At 35.7% G+C, this 8,973-nt stretch overlaps 1 pseudogene; it reads right to left on the reverse strand.

Moving 5' to 3' along the window:
• Positions 1 to 603: 603 nt before the first annotated feature.
• LOC136312025 (protein Tob1-like) lies at positions 604 to 1,572 on the reverse strand (annotated as a pseudogene).
• Positions 1,573 to 8,973: the final 7,401 nt, after the last annotated feature.

Below are 8,973 nucleotides of genomic sequence, written 5' to 3' on the forward strand. Positions count from 1 at the left end.
CGCTTTACACTGCGCCACCACAGGTCAGGCCGAAAATACATTTTTTTTGAAAAAGCAAATATTCGTACATTTTAATTCCACCACTAAAGGAATTTTCTGTACACAACTTTTAGAATAGTTGATGTCTTTAAGGTGGATATCTTACAATTTTAGTTTAAAAAAAATGAAGCTGCTGCTGTCATAGATCACTGTAGTAAAAAGATATCATATATAAATGCAATACCATATCATAGAAACAATATATTTATATATATATCCTCTGATATTTTGCAAACGCTGGTCAAAATTAAATTATACAATTAGAAAATATCAATAAACCCACTTATTAGTGCCAATTTTTTATTTTAAAAATCAGCTATGTCCTTGCTATATCTGAACTACTGTAAGAGGCCATCTCTGAGAATATACTTTAAAATAGACAGTCAGTATAAAATAACTTTGTGCTTGGTTGGCAAAGGAAAAATGATGCATGTTTTATTTTTGTAACCAAGCTTGAATGCATCCTTACTATAAGCTTAAAAAAAAAAACTCAAGGAGTTGAAAAAAAAAATCCTCCTTGTACCCGAACATTTTAACTTGTACGATACATTTTTTCTTCTTTTTTCAGTTAGCCACAACAGTCTGGAATTGCTGGTTAGAATACTGCATGTTATTTAAGCTAAAATTCAAGCCATCTACCAAAGACTTATCATTGAGGCCTCCGTAGGCCTCAAACCCATTAATGTACTAAAGAGGACTGTCACCTGGGAACCATCCACTGGTAATGCATATTAGGAAAACTAAATTCCTTGGTATTAGGAGAAAGAGCAGAGGTTGTCTGCTGTTGCTGTTGCTGCTGTGGTGATGGTGGCTGGGCCCACTGCTGCTGGCTACTTAGGCTTTGCCCATACAGAGAGTGCATTGAGGAGGAGATGGCTTTCTGCATCAAGAGATCATTCACATTCAAGCCAAGGCTGATAGAACTATGTTCAGCCTCATTGCTGCGGCCACTATTCTTCATTTTGGTAGAGCCAAACTTGGTAGCAGTAAAAGTGGCAGTGGTAAAGGTAAATGGCTGAAGGAACCAGGGCATGAAGGGAGGGCTTACAATAGCCAAGTGACCAAAGGGGGACAATGGAGAACTGGACACTGGTGAGGCTGGGTCACTTATGGGCATAAAAACCTGGGCCTCTGGGTTAAAGCTGTTTTTGATCTCTTTATTTACCTCACATCCATTTTCATTATTATCATCCACATAAAGCACCATTACTGGTCCCTTGTCACCAGTTTGGTAGGAAACCTCAAACAGGTCGATCCAAACACGAAGATCCTGGGGTAGATTGTGATGAACATAGTCAATGTCCAGACCACTGTCTTGGGATGTTTGTTCTATCACTGGGTCTCTTTTCTCCCCCATGTGTATACATCCAAACCCTGATTCTTTGTATGGCTTTTCAGGATACCAATACCCTTTATATTTCTTTTTTGGAAGTCTTTCAAACTTTTCACCAAAAAGGTTGACATGTCTCCTAGGAAGCTTATTGTACAAATATGAAATAATAAAATTTAGGCTACTTGGATTTCAAGCTGCATAGCTGCTATGTCACAAAGTTATATTTGTGTTTCAACCCACCTCCAGTACTCCCCACCACCCACACACAGGAAAAACCATTCAGTTTGTGGCAGAGAAACAAATTTTCATTCAAAGTGCTTGTATTAGTAGGTTATCCTTCACCTTGAGTGGTCTTGTTCCGGATGCTTCGGGGCTGCTTTCAGCACAGACCAAGCTGCAGGGCAGAGGAGAAAGGATGGTGGGTGGGGGCCCAGGGGGCTGGATTAGTGCACATTGATATGAACAGGTGGAGGGTGCAGAGGACAGGAGCTTGGTGCCGGTGGAGATGGGGTCAAGTTAACATGCCCATTTCTTCACATAGCTGGAGCCTGGCCCAGTGTCCCCACCACTCTGGGCCAGGCCAGAGCTTTGCTCCTTATTGTAGATCTTGTTTTTCAATTGAATTTTATTTGTGCCAAAGTAATATATACCAATAGTTTTAAAAGTCAAATATAAGACATACAATTTAGCAGTTCCCTGTCCATCTCCCTCCTCATCTCCAGACACACTTCCTTACAGGCAACCATGTCCACTTCTTTTAGTTTTTTAGTTCTATTATATATTCCGTACTTCAAAATGATATGCTTGACTATTATTGTTTTAACCATTGATATCCTGTTTTTAATTTTTTTAACATTTTATTTAGAAAATTAAATTATACAGTACAGAGTGACTGATCAGTAAGAGTATATAGGTATCAGGTAATCATTTCTATAATGTTTGAACTGTTGATTGCATTATATGCCCATCATCCAAAGTCATTTTCCTTCAACATATACTTGTCCCTCTTTACTCCCTTTCCCCCACTCCTCCTCCGGTCTCCCTCCCCCTGGTAACCACTTCCTTTTTGTCTATGTCCATGAGTCTCAGTTTTATATCCCACCTATGTGTGAAATCATACAGGTCTTAGCTTTTTCTGATTTACATATTTTACTCAGTATAATGTTCTCAAGGTCTATCTATATTGTAAATGGCAATTTGTTATCATTTCTTACAGCTGAGTAGTATTCCATTGTATATACATACCACATCTTCTTTAGCCAATCCTCTATCAAGGGACACTTTGGTTGTTTCCATGTCTTGGCCACTGTGAATAATGCTGTGATGAACACAGGGGTGCATGTGTTTTTACATACTAATGTTTTTGAGTTTTGGGGGTAGATACCCAGTTGCTGGGTCATATGATAGTTCTATTCTTATTTTTTGAGGAACCACCATATTTCCTTCCATAATGGTTGTACTAATTTGCATTTCCACCAGTGGTGAATGACAGCTCCTTTTTCTCCACAACCTCTCCAACATTTGTTATTACTTGTCTTGTTGATAATAATCTAACAAGTGTGAGATGCTATCTCATTGTAGTTTTGATTTGCATTTCTTGAATAGCTAGTGAAGATGAGCATCTTTTCAAATATCTGTTAGACAGTTGTATGTCTTCTTGGGAGAAGTGTCTGTTCAGGTCCTCTCCCCATTTTTAAATTGTTTTTTTTTGCTTGTTTGTTGCTTTGCTTTGTGAGTTCGTCATATATTTTGAATATTAACCCCAATGAGAACTGTTGTTTGCAAATATCATCTTTCATTTAGTTGGCTGCCTATGTGTTTAGTTGCCAGTTTCTTTTGTTGTGCAGAAGCTTTTTAGTTTAATATAGTCCCATTCCTTTATTTTTGCCTTTACTTCCCTTGCCTTTGGGGTCAAATTCATAAATTATTCTCTATGGCTAAGGTCCATTAGCTTAGTACTTATGTTTTCTTCTATGTAATTTATTGTTTCAGATCTTGTACTTCGGTCTTTGATCCATTTTGAATTAATTTTTGTGCAGGGGGACAAAGTGCAGTAAAGTTTCATTCTTTTGCATGTGGCTTTCCAATTTTCCCAACACCATTTACTGAAGAGGCTTTCTTTTCTCCATTGTGTGTTTTTGGCTCCTTTGTTGAAGATGATTTGTCCATATGTATATGGTTTTATTTCTGGGATCTCAATTCTGTTCCATTGGTCTGTATATCTGTTTTTCTGCCAATATGCCGTTTGGATTATCATGGCTCTGTAGTGTACTTTGAAGTTAGATAGTGTGACACCTCTGGCTTAATTTTTTTTTTTTTCAGGATTGCTTTGGCTACTCAGGGTTTTTTATGTTTCCATACAAACCTAGTTACTTTTTGTTCTATTTCTTTAAAAATGACATTGGGATTTTGATGGAGATTGCATTAAATTTGTATATTGCTTTGGGTAATATGGCCATTTTAACTATGTTGAGTCTTCCGATTCATGAACATGAAATATTTTTTCATTTCATTGTGTCTTTTTCAATTTCTTTTGATAATAATTTGTAATTTTTAGTATATAGGTCCTTAACATTTTTTTTGTTAAGCTTATTTCTCGTTTTTTTTTTGGTTGTTGTTGCAATTGTTAAAGAAACTGTTTTGCACTTTGAAACTTTACTGTACTTTGTCCCCCTGCACAAAAATTAATTCAAAATGGATCAAAGACCAAAGTACAAGATCTGAAACAATAAATTACATAGAAGAAAACATAAGTACTAAGCTAATGGACCTTAGCCATAGAGCAGCGGTTCTCAACCTGTGGGTCGCGACCCCAGCGGGGGTCTAACGACCAAAACACAGGGGTCGCCTAAAACCATTGGAAATACATATTTTATTTAAAAATGTATTGTATAATAAATATGTATTTTCTGATGGCTTTAGGCGACCCCTGTGTTTTGGTCGTTAGACCCCCACCGGGGTTGCGACCCACAGGTTGAAAACCGCTGCCATAGAGAATAATTTATTAATTTGACCCCAAGGGCAAGGGAAATTTCACCATTGGCATATAGAAAAGCAATAGGCTTTTCTATATTGATTTTGTGTCTTTTGACTTTACTGTATTGGTTTATTGTTTCTAATAGTTTTTCATTGGCATCTTTGGGGTTTTCTATATACAGGATCATGTCATCTGCAAAAAGTGATAACTTTACTTCTTTCCTGATATGAATGCCTTTCATTTCTTCCTCTTGTCTGATTGCTCTGGATATAATTCCAGAACTATGTTGAATAAGAGTATAGAGAGTGGGCAGCCTTTTCTGTTTCTGATTTTAGAGGAAAAGCCTTCATTTTTTTTCATCATTTAGTATGATATTAGCTGATGGTTTGCTGTATATGACCTTTATTTTGTTGACATACTTTCCTTCTATACCCATTTTATTAAGTGTTTTAAATATAAAGGGATGTTGATCTTATCAAATGTCTTTTTGGCATCTAATGCTAGGATCATATCAATAGATGCAGATTTATTTTGTTGATGTGGTGTATTACGTTGTTCAATTTCCATGTGTTGAACCATACTTGTACTCCAAAAATGAATCCCACTTAATCGCAATATATATATATTTTTAATGTGTTGTATTTGATTTACTAGTATTTTGTTTAGGATTTTGCCTCTGTGTTCATTATATGTATTGATATATGTTTGTGTGTGTGTGTGTGTGTGTGTGTGTGTGTGTGTGCTCTCCTTGTCAGGTTTTGGTTATGTTGGCCTCATGAAATATATTAGGGAGTATTGCTTCTTCCACTTTTTTTGGAAGACTTTGAGAAGAAACCAGATCTTCTTTGAATGTTTGTTAGAATTCAGTAATGTAGCCATCTATCTGGTCCTGAACTTTTATTTTTGGGAAGGTTTTTGATAGTTGTTTTTATTTCTTCCCTGCTTATGAGTCTAATTAGGTTTTGTACTTCTTTGTGACTCAGTCTAGGAAGATTGTAAAGTTCTAGAAATTTATCCATTTCTTCTAGGTTGTTGAATTTGGTGGCATATAATCTTTCATAGTATTCTACTATGACCTCTAGTAGAGTCTAGTCTACTATGATATCTGTGGTAATTTCTCCTCTTTCATTTTGGGTTTTATTTATAGGAGTCCTTTCTCTTTTTTTCTAAGTGAGTCTAGCCAGGGGTTTGTCAATATTATTGATCTTTTCAATGAATTAGCTCTTTGTTATATTATTTTCATATAGTTTATTTGTTCTCCATTTCATTTAGTTCTGCTCTAATTTTTACTATTTCCTTTCTTTTGCTGACTTTGGGTTGCCTCTGTTCTTTTTTTTAGTTTCTTAAGATGTGATGTTAGTTTGTTTTCTTGGGATCTCTCTTGTTTCTTGATATGTCTGTAATGATATAACCTTCTCTCTTATTACTGTTTACACTGCATCCAAGAAATTTTGATATGCCATGTTGTTATTTTCATTTGTCTGTATGTATCTTTTGATATCTGCTTTTGTTTCTTCATTGACTCATTCATATTTTATTTAGAAGTATGTTGTTGAATTTCCACCTTTTTGTGGGTTTCTTTATTTCCCTTTTGTAGTTGAATTTCAATTTCAAAGTGTTATGATCAGAAAATATGCTTGGTACAATTTCAATCTTCCTGAATTTGTTGATTTTAGTTTTATGGCCCAATATATGGTCTATCCTTGATAATGTTCCATGCACACTGGAGAAGAATGTATAATCTGATATTCTGGGATGAAATATCCTGTAAATGTCTATTATGTCCATTTATTCTAGTGCAGTGGTCGGCAAACTCATTAGTCAACAGAGTCAAATATCAACAGTACAACGATTAAAATTTCTTTTGAGAGCCATATTTTTTAAACTTAAACTATATAGGTAGGTACATTCCTTATCAAAGTAGCACCCACATGTGGTATTTTGTGGAAGAGCCACACTCAAGGTGCCAAAGAGCTGCATGTGGCCTGCGAGCCGCAGTTTGCCAACCAGGGCTCTAGTGTGTCATTGAAAGTTGATATTTTTTTTATTGATTTTCTGTTTGGAAAATATCTAAAACCATCAATGGTGTGTTCAGAGCTCCAAGTATGATTGTGTTTTTTAGATAAGTTAGTAGATGTCTTATATATTTTGGTGCCCCCTGGTTCAATGCATATATATTAAGAAGTGTTGTACTTTCTTGATACAATGTCCCTTTTATTATTATGAAATATTTATCTTTGTCTCTTCTTACCTTTTTGTCTTGAATTCAGCATTGTCAGATATTAGTGTGACTACATAGGCTTTTTTGGGGGGTATTATTTATTGGAGAATAATTTTCCAACCTTTCACTTTGAGTCTACTTTTGTCCTTGCATCTTAGATGTGTCTCTTGAAGGCAGTATCCTGTTGGGTTTTGCTTTTTGAACCAATCTGCTACTCTTTGCCTCCTTATTGGTGAGTTCAATCCATTTATATTTAGGTTAATTATTGATGCTTGAGGATTTCATATAGTCATTTTATGTTTCATTTTCCTGTAGCTCTGTGTTTTGTTTGGTGGTTCTCTTTTGTGTTTTTGTCATTTTTTGTGTGGTAGTGTTTGTAGTATTCCATAAATCCTTTTCCTGTTTTTTCTTTTATTAAGTTTGTGTTTCAATAGTGGCTTTTTTGTGGGTGCTTACCATTAGGTTATTAAGAGGAAAATTTTATATATATGAGTCCTTTGATTTATGAGTGCTTTGGCACTCCATCCTCCTTTGCTACTGCAGCTCTTTTTTCTCTCCCCTTTTATGTTATTGTTATCACAGATTATCCTTGTTTTTATTGTGACCTCATTGGAGCTTTTACCGATTATTTTGTTCTTTATATCTGGTCAAATAATCTCCTTGAGTATTTCCTGCAGTAGGTGTTTTTTGGTGATAAATTCTCTCCATTTCTTTCTGTCTGCAAATTTTTTTTATTTTTTCTTCATGTTTGATGGATAACAAGACAGCATTCTTGTCTGTTAATTCCTCTCTTTAAGTACTTTGAATGTTTGGTTCTACTCTCTTTTTGGATGTAGAGTTTTTTCTGAGAAGTCTGATGATAACCTAATGGGCTTTCCTTTATAGGTTATACCCTTCTTTCTCCTAGCTGCCTTAAGTATTCTTTCTTTGTCATTGATTTTTGACAATTTTATTACAATGTGCCTTGGAACAGATCTGTTTGATTGAGGTAACTTGGCATTCTGTTTGCTTCTTGGATTCAAGGATCTAACTCTTTCCATAAGCTTGCAAAGTTCTCACCAATAATTCTTTTGAGTAGGCTCTCCATTTCCTTATTCCTCTCTTCTTTTTCTGATTTACACATTATTTTTATATTGCTCCTTCTCATGGAGTCAATCTTTGTAGAGCTTTATCATTTTTAAAATTTGTGAGTCTCTCCTTTTGTCTGTAGCATCTCTAGTTACTTATGTGTGATGTCACTGATTCTCTCTTTTATCTGGCCTGTTCTGTTAGCTAAACTTGCTACCTCATTTTTCAATTCATGTATTGAGTTCTTCATTGTGCTTTTTAAAATGTTTCAGTCTGCTTTGTGAAGTACTCATTTTGTTCATTAATTTGTTTTTTGAGTTTATTAAGTTGCCTATCAGTGTTTTCTCACATCTCACTGAGTATTTTTAGAACTTTAATTTTGAATTCTCTATCCTTTAATCCCAGGTTTCCATGTGATTGAGATTGCTTTTTAAATTTTCTTTTTGAAATACTTGTCTGGGTTATGTAGCCATAGTATTTGATTTATTCTTCCTTGATGGCATTTGAGAGTAGTATTGTTAAGAACTCTAACTAAAATCAACAAAAAAATAAAAATTGAAAAACATAAAAACTTTAAAATAATGACAAGTAAAAAAGAAAAGCACAGATAACTAATAGCAAACCCCCCAAATAAAAAAAAACAAAGGCCTCCCCCCAAAATAAGAATAAAAGTATAAAAATTTAAGAAAATAAAATTCAAAAGAGAAAACAAATGAAAATAATTTCAGTTTGGAAAGGTTACTGTTTTCTTCCAGTAGGTGTCACTGTATTACAAGTTTTAGCTCTGTGAAATTCCTGAGTTGAACTCCACTGAGACATTGCTGTTGTGATGATGTAGTTGGGCTGCAGTCACATTGTTATGTGGGGTGTGTTATGAGGTCTTTATGGCTTTCACAATGGTGATCTCAGGTCTCCAAGTGCTCCTCCCCTTATCTCAACAGACCAGGGAACCAGGCACAGAGCACCTTTGTTCTTTAGGGAATAGATTGTCTCTGGAACGTTGGCTGTGGGGTCTGTCACTGCCACTTTTGTACCCCACAAGGTGAGGGAGATGAGAGCTGGGAATTCAGAGGTGCTGCACTTCAGTTTTCTCTATCTCTATGCTGAATGCGGGCTGCGGGACGACCACAGGAACACTGGCCATGACCCCACACTCTGCCACTAGTTTAGTTTATTATCTCCCCCTCTTTCTCAGTCTCTCTGCTCTTCCTAGCAGAGTAAGCCTCAGTCACTCTAGAATTCCCTCTCCATATCCCTAGCAGACAAAATCCAGACAGCCCAAGCTTCCTTCCTCCCCATAGTTTTGGCAGAGAAATAACAATGCAGTCACTCCTT

Source organism: Saccopteryx bilineata, chromosome 8 (genome assembly GCF_036850765.1).
Source record: "Saccopteryx bilineata isolate mSacBil1 chromosome 8, mSacBil1_pri_phased_curated, whole genome shotgun sequence".
Taxonomy (NCBI): Eukaryota; Metazoa; Chordata; class Mammalia; order Chiroptera; family Emballonuridae; genus Saccopteryx; species Saccopteryx bilineata.